We start from the raw sequence: 18,423 nt of genomic DNA on the forward strand, positions 1-18,423 counted from the left end.
ATTCGAATGAGTTGGCGGTCATCCCGGTCAGTAGAGAGTCGTTTTCGCCCTCTGCCCGTCTGTAGCTTTGTTGTCCCCAATGTCTGCTGCTTGACCTTGTTCTTATGAACCGCCGTCTTTGAAATTTTAAGGATGGAAGCAACCTGACGCTCACTGTATCCCTCTGCCAGTAAAGCCAGAATTGACCCCTTCTTTTCCTCACTCAGAATTTTCCTTTTCAACTCTTTTGGCATGGTCAATAGTTATTTTTTGATTAATATTACTTTTGATGTACTATTAGCACTGTTTTTGCCATCCAGCTGGTCCTATTGCAAGAGGATAGTGATGACCACAGCAGTGGTATTTATACTTTTCCTCGTTAAAGAAGATTTGGTTCAGGTGATCACCTAATCAGTACCTAATTCAGTAGAATGAGGTGTGCCTGTGTTGGAATTCAACAGACACTGGAATGGAATGGCTGTCATACATGTAGAGATGCTGATTTAAGAAAAATTTGCAGTGGTCTTTTAATTTTTTCCACAGCTGTATATATTTTGAGTTCCCAGTTGTCTGGAACACACCATATATTTCAGACACAGCCATTCTAATAGTTATTATTTAGAGTTTAGACCTCTTCATCATGGACATCATCTTCTCCATCTTGATAGCCAGGGTCATGTCTCCTTTAATCCTCAGCTTCCCTGACATGGTGGGCTTTAGTTTGCCTGGAGAGAGAGCACCACAAGACGTTACTAATGAGAGAGCACCACAACATGTTACTAATGAGAGAGAGCACCACAAATGTGTTACTAATGAGAGAGAGCACCACAACATGTTACTAATGAGAGAGAGCACCACAACACGTTACTAATGAGAGAGAGCACCACAACATGTTACTAATGAGAGAGAGCACCACAACATGTTACTAATGAGAGAGAGCACCACAAATGTGTTACTAATGAGAGAGAGCACCACAACATGTTACTAATGAGAGAGAGCACCACAACATGTTACTAGTGAGAGAGAGCACCACAACATGTTACTAATGAGAGAGAGCACCACAACATGTTACTAATGAGAGAGAGCACCACAACATGTTACTAATGAGAGAGCATCACAACATGTTACTAATGAGAGAGAGCACCACAACATGTTACTAATGAGAGAGAGCACCACAACATGTTACTAATGAGAGAGAGCACCACAAATGTGTTACTAATGAGAGAGCACCACAACATGTTACTAATGAGAGAGAGCACCACAACATGTTACTAGTGAGAGAGAGCACCACAACACGTTACTAATGAGAGAGAGCACCACAACATGTTACTAGTGAGAGAGAGCACCACAACATGTTACTAACGAGAGAGAGTACCACAACATGTTACTAATGAGAGAGAGCACCACATGTTACTAGTGAGAGAGAGCACCACAACATGTTACTAACGAGAGAGAGCATCACAACATGTTACTAATGAGAGAGAGTACCACAACATGTTACTAATGAGAGAGAGCATCACAAATGTGTTACTAATGAGAGAGAGCACCACAACACGTTACTAATGAGAGAGAGCACCACAACATGTTACTAGTGAGAGAGAGCACCACAACACGTTACTAATGAGAGAGAGCACCACAACATGTTACTAGTGAGAGAGAGCACCACAACACGTTACTAATGAGAGAGAGCACCACAACATGTTACTAGTGAGAGAGAGCACCACAACACGTTACTAGTGAGAGAGAGCACCACAACATGTTACTAATGAGAGAGAGCACCACAACACGTTACTAGTGAGAGAGAGCACCACAACATGTTACTAATGAGAGAGAGTACCACAACATGTTACTAATGAGAGAGAGCACCACATGTTACTAGTGAGAGAGAGCACCACAACATGTTACTAACGAGAGAGAGTACCACAACATGTTACTAATGAGAGAGAGCACCACATGTTACTAGTGAGAGAGAGCACCACAACATGTTACTAACGAGAGAGAGCATCACAACATGTTACTAATGAGAGAGAGTACCACATGTTACTAATGAGAGAGAGCATCACAAATGTGTTACTAATGAGAGAGAGCACCACAACACGTTACTAATGAGAGAGAGCACCACAACATGTTACTAGGGAGAGAGAGCACCACAACACGTTACTAATGAGAGAGTACCACAACATGTTACTAATGAGAGAGAGCATCACAGCATGTTACTAATGAGAGAGAGCACCACAACACGTTACTAATGAGAGAGAGCACCACAACATGTTACTAGGGAGAGAGAGCACCACAACACGTTACTAATGAGAGAGAGCACCACAACATGTTACTAGTGAGAGAGAGCACCACAACACGTTACTAGTGAGAGAGAGCACCACAACATGTTACTAATGAGAGAGAGCACCACATGTTACTAGTGAGAGAGAGCACCACAACATGTTACTAACGAGAGAGAGTACCACAACATGTTACTAATGAGAGAGAGCACCACAACATGTTACTAATGAGAGAGCATCACAACATGTTACTAATGAGAGAGAGTACCACAACATGTTACTAATGAGAGAGAGCACCACAACATGTTACTAGTGAGAGAGAGCATCACAACATGTTACTAATGAGAGAGAGCACCACAACACGTTACTAATGAGAGAGCATCACAACATGTTACTAATGAGAGAGAGCATCACATGTTACTAATGAGAGAGCATCACAACATGTTACTAATGAGAGAGCATCACATGTTACTAATGAGAGAGAGCATCACATGTTTCTAATGAGAGAGCATCACAACATCTTACTAACGAGAGAGAGCATCACAACATGTTACTAATGAGAGAGAGCATCACAACATGTTACTAATGAGAGAGAGCACCACAACATGTTACTAATGAGAGAGAACATCACAACATGTTACTAATGAGAGAGAACATCACAACATGTTACTAATGAGAGAGAGCACCACAACATGTTACTAATGAGAGAGAGCATCACAACATGTTACTGATGAGAGAGAGCACCACAACATGTTACTAATGAGAGAGAGCACCACAACATGTTACTAATGAGAGAGAGCATCACAACATGTTACTAATGAGAGAGAGCATCTGTTTGGATTAGATGATGAGCACTAGGCTGGTCCCAGATCTGCTTTTGCAGTCTTGTCAACTCTTATTGTCAAGACAGCACAAACAGATCTGGGACCAGCCTAGTGCTCATCATCTAATCCAAACAGATCTGGGACCAGCCTAGGGCTCATCATCTAATCCAAACAGATCTGGGACCAGCCTAGTGCTCATCATCTAATCCAAACAGATCTGGGACCAGGGTATATGAGCACTCCTAGGTAGCTAACAGCCGTCTTTGCCACTGACTGACCTGCAAACATCTTGGTGAAGCCGGCACTATCCATGGTCATGACTGGGGGCTCTCCGCCCCCCATCGTTCTTCAGATCAATGAACCACACTCCTGCATGCTCACCTAGAACAGAGAAACATCAACAGAACACAACACAAATGTACTACTACTGAAGTATAGGCATATTGCCAAGGTTCAGTTTATTGTCATGTGTATAACAATATTGACCCTGCAGTCAATCAACACAAAACATGAATGACTTGTGGAGTTGCTTGCATTCTCCACCATGATGTAATGAAAGATCAGATCACGTAGCACCTAGGAGGCCTAGGGTCGTTGCAAAATACAGCGCCTTCGGAAAGTATTCAGACCCCTTGACATTATCCACGTTGTTACGTTACAGCCTTATTCTGTCACACCCTGGCTCTGGGGACTCTATATGTTGAGCCAGGGTGTGTAGATTCTATGTGTTTGTTTGCTATGTTTATATCTAGTTTTGTATTTCTATGTTGGCCAGAGTGGTTCTCAATCAGAGGCAACGAGTGTCAGCTGTGGCTGGTTGTCTCTGATTGGGAACCACATTTAAACAGGCTGTTTTCCCACAGTAGTTGTGGGATCTTGTTCCGTGTTGGTTGTATTTTGTAGCCAAGGACTTCACGTGTCGTTATCGTTTGTTGTTTTGTTCTTGTTATCACTTTTGATAATAAAGTATGTTCGCTCATCACGCTGCGCCTTGGTCCACTCACTCTAACGATCGTGACATATTCTAAAATGGATTAAATTGTTTTGTTTTTTTCATCAATCTACACACAATATCCCATAATCACAGAACAAAAACAGGTTTTTAGAAATGTTTACAAATTTATTTTAAAAAAGATCACATAGGTATTCAGTCCCTTTACTCAGTAGTTTGTTGAAGCGCCTTTAGCAGCGATTACAGTCTCGAGTCTTCTTGGGTATGACGCTACAAGCTTGGCAGACCTGTATTTGGAGAGTTTCTCCCATTATTCTCTGAAGATCCTCTCAAGCTCTGTCAGGTTGGATGGGGAGCGTCGCTGCACAGCTATTTTCACGTCTCTCCAGAGATGTTCGATCGGGTTCAAGTCCGGGCTCTGGCTGGGCCACTCAAGGACATTCAGAGACTTGTCCCGAAGCCACTCCTGCGTTGTCTTGACTGTGTGCTTAGTTAGGGTTGTTGTCCTGTAGGAAGGTGAATCTTCGCCCCAGTCTGAGGTCCTGAGCGCTCTGGAGCAGGTTTTCATCAAGGATCTCTCTGTACTTTGCTCCGTTCATCTTTCCCTTGATCCTGACTAGTCTCCCAGTCCCTGCAGCTGAAAAACATTCCCACAGCATGATGCTGCCAACACCATGCTTCACCGTAAGGATGGTGCCAGGTTTCCTCCAGATGTGACGCTTGGTATTCAGGCCAAAGAGTTCAATCTTGGTTTCATCAGACCAGAGAATCTTGTTTCTCATGGTCAGAGTCCTTTAGGTGCCTTTTGGCAAACTCCAAGCGGGCTGTCATGTGCCTTTTACTGAGGAGTGGCTTCCGTCTGGCCACTCTACCATAAAGGCCTGATTGGTGGAGTGCTGCAGAGATGGTTGTCCTTCTGGAAGGTTCTCCCATCTCCACAGAGGAACTCTGGAGCTCTGTCAGAGTGACCATTGGGTTCTTGGTCACCTCCCTGACCAAGGCCCTTCTCCCCGATTGCTCAGTTTGGCCGGGCAGACAGCTCTAGGAAGAGTCTTGGTGGTTCCAAACTTCTTCCATTTAAGAACGATGGAGTCCACTGTGTTCTTGGGGACCTTCAATCCTGCAGAAATGTTTTGGTACCCTTCCCCAGATCTGTGCCTCGACACAATCCCGTCTCTGAGCTCTACGGACAATTCCTTCGACCTCATGGCTTGGTTTTTGCTCTGACATGCACTGTCAACTGTGGGACCTTTATATAGACAGGTGTGTGCCTTTCCAAATCATGTCCAATCAATTGCATTTACCACAGGTGGACTCCAATCAAGTTGTAGAAACATTTTAAGGATGATCAATGGAAACAGGATGCACCTGAGCTCAATTTCGAGTCTCATAGCAAAGGGTCTGAATACTTATGTAAATAAGGTATTTCAGTTTTTTATTTTTAATAAATTAGCAAACATTTCTAAAAACCTGTTTTTGCTTTGTCATTATGGGGTATTGTTTGTAGATTGATGAGGAAAATGTTTCATTTAATCCATTTTAGAATAAGGCTGTAACGTAACAACATGTGGATTAAGGGAATGCACTGTATTCACCATTTCAAATATACACTTTGATACCAGTCATATGATGTCTAGCCTGGTCCCAGATATGTTGTACTGTCTCCAACAAGGAGTTGGCATGATGGTACAAACAGTCAGGCTAGATGATGTCTGGGTTAAAGCTGAAAACACATATCTTACCAGACAGGTGGAACTTGTAGACTCCGCCAGTGGATTTGACAATGTCAGGGTTGAGGACTCCCTTGATGATATTGAATGTTTCCGCTATGGGCCCACTGGAGGCCCATGCAGCGCTGGGTTTGTCACTCTCTAACACTGTGATGACAACCTGATCCCCCATGTTCTGCATCAACTCCTCAGCCAGGAAGAAGTCTGGCAGCAGTGGATTCCCTGTAGACACACAGAGACAAACCATTACCACATCATCTAGACCCCTCCAACTCAACTCTGGAAGCCAGTTCCACTGCTTTTGTTTCATTGTTCCCCTCTAGCTAGTCAGGGACTGATTTAGACCTGGGACACCAGGTGGGAGATTCCCCTTTAACCAGGGACTGATTTAGACAGGGACTGATTTAGACCTGGGACACCAGGTGGGTGATTCCCCTTTAACCAGGGACTGATTTAGACCTGGGACACCAAGTGGGTGCAGTTAGTTATCTGGTAGAACAGAAAAACAGCAGTAGTTCAGACCTCGTAGGGTCAGAGTTGAATACCCCTGCCCTCTGGACACCATAACCACACCAGGACCTCGTAGGGGTCAGAGTTCAATACCCCTGCCCTCTGGACACCATAACCACACCAGGACCTCGTAGGGTCAGAGTTCAATACCCCTGCCCTTTGGACACCATAATCACACCAGGACCTCGTAGGGTCAGAGTTGAATACCCCTGCCCTCTGGACACCATAACCACACCAGGACCTCGTAGGGGTCAGAGTTCAATACCCCTGCCCTCTGGACACCATAACCACACCAGGACCTCGTAGGGTCAGAGTTGAATACCCCTGCCCTCTGGACACCATAACCACACCAGGACCTCGTAGGGTCAGAGTTGAATACCCCTGCCCTCTGGACACCATAACCACACCAGGACCTCGTAGGGGTCAGAGTTCATTACCCCTGCCCTCTGGACACTATAACCACACCAGGACCTCGTAGGGGTCAGAGTTCATTACCCCTGCCCTCTGGACACTATAACCACACCAGGACCTCGTAGGGGTCAGAGTTCAATGCCCCTGCCCTCTGGACACCATAACCACACCAGGACCTCGTAGGGGTCAGAGTTCAATACCCCTGCCCTCTGGACACCATAACCACACCAGGACCTCGTAGGGGTCAGAGTTCAATACCCCTGCCCTCTGGACACTATAACCACACCAGGACCTCGTAGGGGTCAGAGTTCAATGCCCCTGCCCTCTGGACACCATAACCACACCAGGACCTCGTAGGGGTCAGAGTTCAATACCCCTGCCCTCTGGACACCATAACCACACCATCTCAAAATGACTCTAGAGATCCATCCAAGTGGAAGCCCATTCATTTAGCCTACTGTATTCGGGGGTGTTTTAACCTGGGATTTAAAATTCAATGTTTAGCCTCATATCACCGTGCACATACTTACCTGGAGCGATGGCGTATATCTCAAAGTCTTTAATGCCCTCTGTCTTCAGAATTTCCTTGTCGATGACAAAGTTCCCGGTGTAGCTGGGAGGCTTACTGAGGACGGCGTAGGCTGCGTCTGACATGATGTCGACGTTACGACACTGCTCACCCACCTCCGCGCCCCCCAGCATGTCCATAGCAGCAGTCTGGATACTGGAGGAGACGAGACAGAAATGGTGAGATTTCCAAATGATGATGTCGTATCGAGTGAGTGGTGGCAATTATTGCTGATGAACAAAAGGAGTCTGCTCATACTGAACGTTGATCATAAGGTTTATTCAGACCACAAGCTTCAGCATGAGTGACAGGTGACATGACACCCGGAGAGTGACGCCTCAGAATGGCTGCTCGTTCTGCCCTCTCCTTCGTTTTCCCCCCTATTTATAAACAATGATGCTCCCTCTTCTGGCCAATCACCAGTCTCCCCTGGGGCGTCACCCTAAAACATTCCCTTTTGATACTAACATAAACAACATTCATTGTTCCTCCAAAACAGTCATAATGTTAATACACCACATTTCCCCCCTTCGAGACGAACTAAACGTCTCGAAAACAAACAGAATAGGATTATGACCAGTAACAATTTATCTTATTGAGTATCTTTAACATTAAACTAAAAAGATTCTCCTCTAGAGTGTAAATACCTTTCTATGAAATATGAATAACTGTTTATGAAGTGTGAATACATTACTATCTTTATGAAGTGTGAATACATTACTATGAAATATGAACAAATCTCTATGGAGTGTAAGAGCGAAAAACTGTCCGGCAACCTTCCATCCATCAATCAAGACAGTAAAATTCTCTCACGGTCCCTCTGCCCCAGGCAACCACCTTCGGTACTCCAGATAACCTCATAAACCATGTAAATGCATTTGAAACTATGATGCAATTAAATACACATGTAAGCCCCTGCAAACAAAATCCTATCCAAAAACATCCACTTGTAAGGCTGGTCAACCCATTGGACCTTACAGTGAAACTCTCCCTGCCTAAATTTCCTCTGTCCCTAAACATTCACGAAATAAACAAAAACATCTAAGATCCTCACATGTATTCAATAACATCAAACATCATTCTACAAAAATTAATCCCTAAGAATATGACACAGTTATGTATTACACATGTCTATATTTCATTGCAGACACTGGAATGTAGTCCACTACACTTCATCTCCCTGTAGTCTCGACTTCCAATGGACTTGTTGATGATGGAATCGGCCACACCCTCCTTGTTTCATCTCCTCCAGTCATATTGTCCCTTCATATTGTCTTTGTTTGAGTATTTCAATCTCCACATGTCCCCCAAATGCTTCTGGAAGAAAAGAAAAAGACCAAACAGTATCCTTTGCAAAACAAACACTTTCAAATTGAACATCAATATCAACTAAGAATATAGAAATGATATATAAATGATGTATGAATCACATAAACCCATTCCCCCCTTTGATTCATAAATCATACCAACATCACCCTAATATTGAAAAAAAAAAATTTGAAAAATCATCAACTCATAAAAAATGATATTTATCCATTCAGTTCTACTTGTCCATCTTCATCCAGATCAGGAACAGTCAACACCGGCATCTGAGTGTTGTCTCCAGGCATCACTCTCCAACCTATCTCAATATCATAGCTTTCTCAAAGATCAGTAACAAATTACAAACATCACACAGTGTTATCAAAGCTGAAACTAAAATCTGACCCATCACTGCCCCTACTGGGCCTAACTGATCTTGCAACCAAATCTTCTCAGATCTCCCAAACACATCCCTTATATTCTTCAATGCATATATAACTATCTGAACTATCTGGACTCAAAGTATAACTATTATCATCAATAGGATCTTCCCAAATGTTACACCATACCATGGAAAAAAATCCCCCCTTCTCCCTTACATTTATCCTTCAATGATAGGCTTGAAGACTATGACATGTAGCCATGTCACCCTTTTAACCCTAGATTTAGCTGTGTCCGGTGCTATCCCTCCTATAATGATAAAAACCTCATATGGAAGCTTCAACGTTGACATGTAACAACCTCCTGTCTATCCATAGTGTAAGAATATATATGCTTTATCACCACAAACCCTCCAAATATCTCTAAAATTCCCCATAGTCACATTGTCAGGCAAAATCTAATCTTTTAACCATCAAAGTCCTGCTTTTCCTACTAACTGGTACATAAAAAGTAACATATTTCTCATTACTACCCTTAAGGTCATGCATATAACATCACAATCTGATATTCCCATAAACATACCCCTTACCTCATATGTTTTATTAGAACAAAAACAACTTTTAGCCCTCAATGGTTACACCTCAAATGCTTCAGGGTTTGCTGTTACCTGATTTTACTTTCCATCTAACAAATTCACACAAGTTAATTCACTTAATCCAATAACACCTAACCCTAGACTTAAACAAATGTTTTGACAACGACATTATTTTATCTGTTACTGATTGTTGCTGATACCACAGTCATGACAAAGCATAAAATTGACACATACTTGATAGAGGTCGAACGACCGTCTCTAACATGTTTGACTGGAATTCTAACCAGACATGGACCCTCAAGATTCCTCACTGATCTTACAGAATGAGCTGCTGGAACCAAAGATTCCTACCTGCCATCTATCTCTAATTTTCACAACAGAAGAATCAAACCACATGCATATAGTTTCTCTCTTCCCTAACGAGCAGTACTGATCAGATACCTCTCCTTGTCTGTCATTAAAATCAAAGACCTCATCCTGTCCTCCATGATAAATCTATATTCTCTCTACTACTATCTGTTCTCCTATTTCAACCCTATTCGTCTTGCTACCCCCTTTAATTTCAGAAAAGTTGTCGGTGTCATACTTCCTACATTTGCTTATTGCCATCGTATCATTAATCCCTTCCAAAGTTACCATTAAAGTAGTTGATGTATTAACCTTAATTATTTCTAGTGGCAAAGTTACCAATATCCTATGTGTATTATTCACTGTTGGAGTGACTACTGTAACATATTCTTCCTGAACTCCCTTGGTGACTGTGAAACTTCAACAGATTTGAAATCTTCCATCATAAGCGTCACTTTACCAATTACATATCCTTTTAACCAATAATTCTTAACCGGAACAACTTCTAATGCTTGCACTAGATAAGTATACTTCTTCTCCATAATTATCTCTAATAAGTATTTTCCCCAAAGAAAAGTTGTCTTTATTTGTACTTCCATCTATCACCACTAGTGTCACTTTTTCCCAACTCTCAGTCCTGTCTCTAATTCCTGACTTTCAAACTTTTGATTATAAAAATACATCTATAATTACCTTGATCTCCCTGCTGGAACTGTAACTATAGATACCTCAATCTTCTCTTACCATTCAGCAACACATACCTTCTCAATGCATCTGCTCCTAACAGATCTAAACTCCTACCATATCTTCCCACTAAACTTTAAAATGTCCTTCACCACTGTTCTCTCTCTCTCTCTCTCTCTTTCTACTAACTTTGAAACTTAGCTTACTGTCTTAGAGTTCCTTCAACCTAGTTCTCTTAACTTATTTTAATCTAATCTTTTCTCTCATAAGCTTTAAACTTTTTCCACTGATTTATTCACAAAATCCCTTTACCACCAAATTTTAGAATACGTGATTGAGAAAGTTCCCAACTGCCTTTGACTTCTTTACACACAGACTTGGCAAACTAAACACCTTTTAGCCTAGCCTGAAATCCCTTAGTGTAAGAATGTAACCCAGACTCTTTTAAATCCTCTATCAGACAGCCGTTTAGTGTACATCCTATTGTACAATTCAATTTAAACAATGCATCTCTTCCCAACACTGCAACATATTTATGTCCTAATATTAGTATGTCTATTTTAAATTTCTCTTTGAGTTCTTATAGCATAGCTCCATTGGTTCCCTAAGAGTAATTAGCTGTTTACTACCTCAAATCCCTATCCTAATTAGTCAATTTTACATAGTGAGATGTTTAACCTCTTTAGGCTGAACACAGATACGTTTTTCCACTATTCACCATCACTTCTCATAGTCCTCTGGTTTTACTTCAATTGTTAGCTATTTTCTCTTCTTCTCTAATCGTTGCTATCAGCTAACACCCAACTCGTATCTTCTAGGCACTCTAGAATCTTTAGGGTTCACCTGGAGAACAGGTGATCTTGAATTGCCCCTGTATCTTCCTTAAAAATGTTCTCTGTTTTTCCTCCTGACGCATTTCCATCACAGGTAAAGTGACCAACCTGTCCATAATTATAACAGTCTTCTGAAAGTTGCTGGAAGTGTAGCTGAAATCTTCCTCCTCCTTCTATTTCTTCTCGTCCTCTTCCTCTCCAATTCTGTGTCTGTCCAGAAACTGGCTGTGGATATGAAACATTTGGTACCCCCCTTGGCTGGTACAATTGCATTTGATATTGTTCATTTGAAGCTGTAACAGTGATTGTTGATTTGGTTCATTCTGATTCTTCATAACCAAAGCTTCTCTTCTCCACCCGTTGTATGATTGAGTTTTCTCAGAGTTTCTTCGTCCTGTTCTTTCTTCTTCTCCAATTCTTGGGATCCTTTTCTCAGCAGTTTCTCCTCTTCTGTATCTTCAGCTGTGTTACTTCTTCTAAACTATTTGCTTTATCCAGGCATGATAAACATCGGTCTATATATCTATTTCTTCTTTGCTAGTCATTGTAGGATAAAATCCTCTTGAACATAAAGCACCTTTAATCTCCAAATCTTCATCGCTTTATTCATCTGAACTCGAATCTCTTGTATCCTTCTTCCTTCAACTTTCATCAGAGATCAAATCTCTAGTATCCTTCTTCTTTCCTCTCTTGCCAACTTCCTTCTGATCACAGAGTCATATCCACCCATGACCTCTTCATCATCACTCATCTTCATCATCCTCATCTTCTTTAAGTTCCATCCTCCTTAACCTCCCTCTTCTCTTCCAGACATCACATTTTCTTCCTTCTGGAGTTTTGGATTCATCTTTATCGTCGTTTCTGCTTGTCCTCTATCTATTATTCGTCTTCATCTCTGATGCAACAATCACCCTGCTGGATGATCACTGAAAGCTGAGGCTAAACATCCCTAAGCTCTACTTTTTGCTGAATCCGTATGTGAGAAAGGTGTGCTAACTTCTGCCATTAGTTTTTCTAACACTACTTTAGTTAAAGGATTACTATTTTTTTCCCCTATATCAACCCTTTTATATTCCTTTATTGTGAATTATTTTATTTTAGACTGTATAGCCTATGGCTTCCCCCCTCTAATTATTAATATAATTTAACAACTCCAAAAAAAAAAAAAATCCATTAAAAATCCTGAATAATTAAAAACCAATTTTTATTCCTATATCCTATGTCACCAATTTATCAATTAGTGTTGACTATCTTACCACAACCCATCAAATGCAAGTAGTCAACTTCAGACTAAAATACCCATAAACAAAGCCTCTAACCCTTCAATACTACAATTCCCATAAACCCCCTTGCTCTATAGGCACCTAATTATCTTAAATTTACAGAATAATGTCAGTCCTTGATTCCCAACACAATTCCCATCAAACCCCAGTGATACACAGAGCTTCAAAAATGCAATTTTTAATGAAACATTTGCCAAGCCTATGTAAAATTGTCATAACATCACATATTTTGTTAGGATGATTTTGTGAACTAGCCTGATATCTGATCCTCTGCCTCGTCACACCTTGTCACGTCACGTCACGCACACGTTAGCCCCCCTCTCTCTCCTTTGCTCCGTTCTATAGCCTCATATGACAGAAAAACAGAGACACAGCATCACATTTTAGTAGTTAATGCAATCACTGAGTTATTTCAACCATATTCAATATTCCTTCGTTCACCCATTATTCACTCTAAGACTAACCTCAGAACTAAATAGATCGCTCAAAAACATTTTTATTTTATTTTAATCCGTCATTTAATTTAATTCATTATACTCTGTCAACATATATTTAATTTATAAATTCAATAGGTCACAAAACAAGTTTCATCTTTAACCAACCGCAGTTTAAACTAGAATACTCGTGTTAAAATCTCTCCTCTTTGTCTGTGTCCATTTCTCTGTCTCCCCCTGCAGCTCCCAGATGGGACCTATGACCTTTACCCACCATTTTGTTTTGTAGGCTTAGCACAACCGCATGTCGTAGTTTTAGCGCCGTAAAATCATGCACATGCGCACATCCATTTAATCCCATGCTTGCCATACAATAGAAAGATAGCATTACGCTACAGCTTCACTATTTTATACGTTATACTCACACAATTACACATAACAGAGCTCACATTTGCGTAGAACTTTCAGTTCCCCCCACATACAAACAAGTTTAAGAGGCTTGAATCCATCGCAGTGGACCTCTAAGGTTAAGATTATCATGTAGCACGCAACACAATTAGCATTTAGCAATTAGCATTAGCATTAGCTTTAGGTACAATGTGACACAACACACATTTATCATTTAGCATTAGCATTAGCCTTTAGCCAACTGCGGCCTACAACCTGTAACAAAACCCGCATTGCGTCTTTAATTACTGTTTCGTTTGTCCTAAATTTATTCTGCCGTGAGTATGGCTATTTAAATGAGCAGTTCCACCCACGCAAATATCCCGTCGGACAGAAGATGAGCAGCCAACCCCCAAGAAAATTTCCCACTGACCTGAAAACTCCTAATGCGTTTCCAGGATTTTGTGGCCCACCCTGCGGTCGCCTCGTTCGTCACGAGGGCTTATCTAAACCTGCAATGCTCTAAAATTGTATACATATCTTGGCCCCGACTGTTCTTGACTTACTATTCAAGCAACACATCTCTATAAACAATCCCTAAACTCTAACCACTTTTGCGCTGTTTTCAAAATTGTATAATGATTAGCCAGACCCCCCAGTCATCAGCAAAAACACCACCAGAGGCACGGTCGTAATGGTACATTCCTCCAGTGTACACAAGCAGTAACAAAACTAACAACTTAGCTGTGTTTGGTCTGGTCATGACTCCAGACCGAAGTTAGCTTGAGTTAGCTTGGCGGCTCCAAATGCAGCAGAGGAGGATTGCAGACCCCTCCTGGCAAGCTCGCCATTTGTCGTATCGAGTGAGTGGTGGCAATTATTGCTGATGAACAAAAGGAGTCTGCTCATACTGAACGTTGATCATAAGGTTTATTCAGACCACAAGCTTCAGCATGAGTGACAGGTGACATGACACCCGGAGAGTGACGCCTCAGAATGGCTGCTCGTTCTGCCCTCTCCTTCGTTTTCCCCCCTATTTATAACAATGATGCTCCCTCTTCTGGCCAATCACCAGTCTCCCCTGGGGCGTCACCCTAAAACATTCCCTTTTGATACTAACATAAACAACATTCATTGTTCCTCCAAAACAGTCATAATGTTAATACACCACAATGATAAAGTGACACAGTAACTATCTCCACATCTAGCTGACAGACTAGTTCGCTCATGTCTACTCTGGGTCATTACAACTGGTAATACAGTGGAATGGCATCGTTCAACACGTACCCGTCTTGGGCCATAAGGCATTGACAGCGATGGACCCTCTGAACTCCTCAGCCATGCCCAGAACACACATGGACAGGTAAAAACAACTCAAATCATTTGAAAACAAGACCTTTACCAGTGCAGAGCAAACAGATTATGTTTGCATCCCAAATGGCACCCTATTCACTATGGGCCCTGGTCAAAAGTAGTGCACTATAAAGGGAACAGGGTGGGATTTAGGACTCAGAGACAATGGATAAAGCCTTCCTTACCGGTGTGGGTTTTCAACCAGATTGGGTTAAGGTTAAGCGGTGGGTTGAGGTTGAGGATGTGAGGGTTTTTACTCTTCAACAGATGTGGGATGCACAGTTTAGACCTGGGAAAACAATTCAGAATGACATTCTTCAGAAAGGCTTCTTTAGGATTCATCCAAGATACCAAGGTAACACGAATAAAGCCTGCTCACATGGCAATGTAAAGTTAGAATAATAATAATATGCCATTTAGCAGACGCTTTTATCCAAAGCGACTTACAGTCATGCGTGCATACATTTTTTGTGTATGGGTGGTCCCGGGGATCGAACCCACTACCCTGGCGTTACAAGCGCCGTGCTCTACCAGCTGAGCTACAGAGGACCACATAAAATAAAAGCCACAATAGGAAATGACAAATACATTGAGAGAAAATGTATTTAGAAAAGGACAGAAGTGTTAACAGTCAAGGGGAGGGAAAAAAACAGCGTCATGCAGCTCCCAAATGTGTTATTTTATTGCAACGCTGTTTTTTTACCCATTAGGTCTTCAGCAGCTTCAAACATTAAGACATTTAGGAGGACGTAGGTCAAGTCCTCTAGTCCTTAAGCCAGTTATATTTCTCAGTAACCAGAAAAGGATTCAATATCTGTTTGTTCTGGTCTTTCCTATCAGCTGACGGCCCTGCATCACAGATGGTAATCAGCTGACGGCCCTGCATCACAAATGGTAATCAGCTGACGGCCCTGCATCACATACAGTGCATTCGGAAAGTATTCAGACCCCTTGACTTTTTCAAAATTTTGTTACGTTACAGCCTTATTCTAAGATGGATTAAATTGTCCCCCCCCCCCCCCCCCCCTCCTCAATCTATACACAATACCCCATAATGACAAAGCAAAAACAGGTTTTTAGAAATTTTAGCAAATATATTAAATAAAAACAGAAATAGCACATTTACATAAGCATTCAGACCCTTTTAACTCAGTACTTTGTTGAAGCACCTTTGGCAGCGATTACAGCCTCGAGTCTTCTTGGGTATGACGCTACAAGCTTGGCACACCTGTATTTGGGGAGTTTCTCCCATTCTTCTCTGCAGATCCTCTCAAGCTCTGTCAGGTTGGATGGGGAGCGTCGCTGCACAGCTATTTTCAGGTCTCTACAGAGATGTCTGCTAAATGACTAAAATGTAAATGTAATGTAATGCAGGGCCGTCAGCTGATTACCATCTGTAATGCAGGGCCGTCAGCTGATTACCATCTGTAATGCAGGGCCGTAATTGTGATGTGGTCCTCTGTAGCTCAGCTGGTAGAGCATGGTGCTTGTAACGCCAGGGTAGTGGGTTCAATCCCCGGGACCACCCATACACAAAAATGTATGCACGCTTTGGATAAAAGTGTCTGCTAAGTGGCATATTATTTTGATGTTTGATCGGGTTCAAGTCTGGGCTCTGGCTGGGCCACTCAAGGACATTTAGAGACTTGTCCCGAAGCCACTCCTGCGTTGTCTTGGCTGTGTGCTTAGGGTCGTTGTCCTGTTGGAAGGTGAACCTTCGCCCCAGTCTGAGGTCCTGAGCGCTCTGGAGCAGGTTTTCATCAAGGATCTCTCTGTACTTTGCTCCGTTCATCTTTCCCTCGATCCTGACTAGTCTCCCAGTCCCTGCAGCTGAAAAACATCCACACAGCATGCTTCCACCACCATGCTTCACCGTAGGGATGATGACAGGTTTCCTCCAGATGTGACGCTTGGTATTCAGGCCAAAGAGTTCAATCTTGGTTTCATCAGACCAGATAATCTTGTTTCTCATGGTCTGAGAGTCTTTAGGTGCCTTTTGGCAAACTCCAAGCGGGCTGTCATGTGCCTTTTACTGAGGAGTGGCTTCCGTCTGGCCACTCTACCATAAAGGCCTGATTGGTGGAGTGCTGCAGAGATGGTTGTCCTTCTGGAAGGTTCTCCCATCTCCACAGAGGAACTCTGGAGCTCTGTCAGAGTGACCATCAGGCCCTTCTCCCCCGATTGCTCAGTTTGGCCGGGCGGCCAGCTCTAGGAAGAGTTTTGGTGGTTCCAAACTTCTTCCATTTAAGAATGATGGAGGCCACTGTGTTCTTGGGGACCATCAATGGTGCAGAAATGTTTTGGTACCCTTCCCCAGATCTGTGCCTCGACACAATTCCTTCGACCTCATGGCTTGATTTTTGCTCTGACATGCACTGTCAACTCTGGGACCTTATATAGACAGGTGTGTGCCTTTCCAAATCATGTCCAATCAATTGAATGTACCACAGGTGGACTCCAATCAAGTGGAAACAGGATGCACCTGAGCTCAATTTCGAGTCTCATAGCAAAGTGTCTGAATACTTATGTAAATAAGGTTTTTCCGTTTTTTTTATTTTTAATACATTTGCAAACATTTCTAAAAACCTGTTTTCGTTTTGTCATTATGGATTATTGTGTAAATTAATGAGGTATTTATTCATTTATTTTTACATCCATTTTAGAATAAAGCTGTAACATAACAAAATGTGGAAAAAGGGAAGAGGTCTGAATACTTTCCGAATGCCAAGCCCTGTATTACACATAGGTAATCAGCTGACAAGCATAGAGTACTGCAGACAAGATTGCACTGCCATCTGCTGGCATTAAATACTACTACTTCATTATTTCACAAAGCTAACAAATGAACAACATTTTAGTTTGGTCATTTAGCAGAGGTTCTTATCCAGAGCGACTTACAGTTAGTGAATACATAATTGTTTTTATTTTTCATACTGGCCCCCTGTGGGAATCGAACCCACAACCCTGGCGTTGCAAACGCCATGCTCTACCAACTGAGCTTCATCCCTGCCGGCCATTCCCTCCCCTACCCTGGACGACGCTGGGCCAATTGTGCGCCGCCCCATGGGTCTCCCAGTCGCGGCCGGCTACGACAGCCATTAATTCATGTCTGATAGGTCCCTGTGAGGTCCACCTTCTTCATGGGCGTCTCCAGGGTTACCGTCAGGTTAATGGCACTGGCATCGTTCAGTCTCCAGGGTTACCGTCAGGTTAATGGCATCGTTCAGCAGGATATCAATACCTTTAAGGACCACAGAGAAAACACTACATGTTTATACCTGAACAACAACCTTAGAGACAATACTACAACATGTTAACATTAACAGACTGACACATTATACATTAGACATTGACACATCTACTGAGCATTTATCACTCCAAGTCTGTGTCCTATTCCCCATAGGGCTTTGGTCAAAAGTAGAGCACTATATATTTAGTAGAGCACTATATATTTAGCCTATTTTTTTCCTTGTCTTCATTACCCACCCTAATTCATCAAGTCTTCATTGCCCACCCTAATTCATCAAGTCTTCATTGCCCACCCTAATTCATCAAGTCTTCATTGCCCAC

General features: G+C 42.3%; 1 pseudogene across 1 annotated transcript; it reads right to left on the minus strand.

Moving 5' to 3' along the window:
- Positions 1-597: 597 nt before the first annotated feature.
- On the minus strand, positions 598-18,196 carry LOC311118546 (hydroxysteroid dehydrogenase-like protein 2; annotated as a pseudogene). Its single transcript has 8 exons — positions 18,186-18,196; positions 17,961-18,044; positions 15,039-15,142; positions 14,784-14,886; positions 7,216-7,409; positions 5,777-5,986; positions 3,361-3,463; positions 598-704 (listed from the first exon to the last, which is right to left on the minus strand). The product of its transcript is annotated as a hydroxysteroid dehydrogenase-like protein 2 (transcript).
- Between the last annotated feature and the right edge of the window lie 227 nt (positions 18,197-18,423).

Source organism: Coregonus lavaretus, assembly GCF_964263955.1.
Source record: "Coregonus lavaretus genome assembly, contig: HAP1_SCAFFOLD_236, whole genome shotgun sequence".
NCBI classification, from domain to species: domain Eukaryota; kingdom Metazoa; phylum Chordata; class Actinopteri; order Salmoniformes; family Salmonidae; genus Coregonus; species Coregonus lavaretus.